Below are 1,153 nucleotides of genomic sequence, written 5' to 3' on the forward strand. Positions count from 1 at the left end.
CTACTAGCCACAGTAGAAGATGGAACAATGATTTGTGTAGTATGTTATGCCAATTGAGCTTGATGTCCTCTGGGACTATGGTCCTGAGCCCACAGGTTCAAATACTCGGTCCCTCAGGGTACCTGTCAGTGGCCAAGCAGTGACTAAAACCTTGCCCCTTATCAGCCCTATTATACACCTGGGAATTCAGATCATACACATAAAGTTATTGGGCCACTGTCTGCCAACCCTATACATGTTCTTGGGTGCACTCTCCACTTCATATAGATACCTAATATTTCAGCCTGTCTACCCATTTATCCACCCATGTACCCGTGTTTGCCTTCACTGAGCACGACAGACTTGCTTCTAAAGAATGTTGTTGTTGTTGTTGTTAGGTGTCACAGAGCTGATTTTGCCTCAGAATGATCCCAAGTGGCACAATGTCACTTTTTTCTCTCTTATGTTCACTCTGTCTGTCTGTCTGTCTGTCATCTCTTCCCCCACCCCTCACCCCAGGAAGCAACTATGAAGTATCAACTGCCCTATGGAGAGGCCCTCATGACAAAGGCCTGAGAAAGAGCCCTGGTCAATAGAGAGAGAGGAACTGAGGCTCCTGTCATGTTCAAGAGCTCAGAAGACAGATTTCTGTGCAGAACTGGAGTGAGCAGGGAGATGATCCTTCCCAGTAAAGCCTAAGTTGAGACCACAGTTTCAGGCTCTGACTGAACTTGAGGCAGTGTCACCCACTGAGCTGTGCATGAATTCCTGTCCACAGAGACTATGAGATCATCACTGTGTGCTCCTGTGAGTTGTTAGTTCTGGAGTGATGTCACAGTGCATGAGATAATTCTCTGGCCCATCAGGCCCTAGGTCCTGGATCTACACTCTTCCCTCTATCCCTTCTCACCTTGCCAGCTTGCTCCAGCCACACTGACCACTTTCTTACCTATTTTCTGGATAAACTCACATCTGCCTATGAGTCTCTGCCCCATCTATGCCTTCTCCCTGGCACACTATCCCCAGACTCATGCAGGGCTGGTCCCTCCTGTCATTCTGGTCACACAAAAATGTCACCTCAAGGTTCCGGCAAGATGGCGGACTAGGCAGAAGGATTGCACAGACCCTCTTCAACAAAGAAAAGGGAAACCAATTAACACAGACACAGAAGATA

Source organism: Orycteropus afer, unplaced genomic scaffold, assembly GCF_000298275.1.
Source record: "Orycteropus afer afer isolate SDZICR_OR568_19922 unplaced genomic scaffold, OryAfe1.0 scaffold00156, whole genome shotgun sequence".
Taxonomy (NCBI): domain Eukaryota; kingdom Metazoa; phylum Chordata; class Mammalia; order Tubulidentata; family Orycteropodidae; genus Orycteropus; species Orycteropus afer.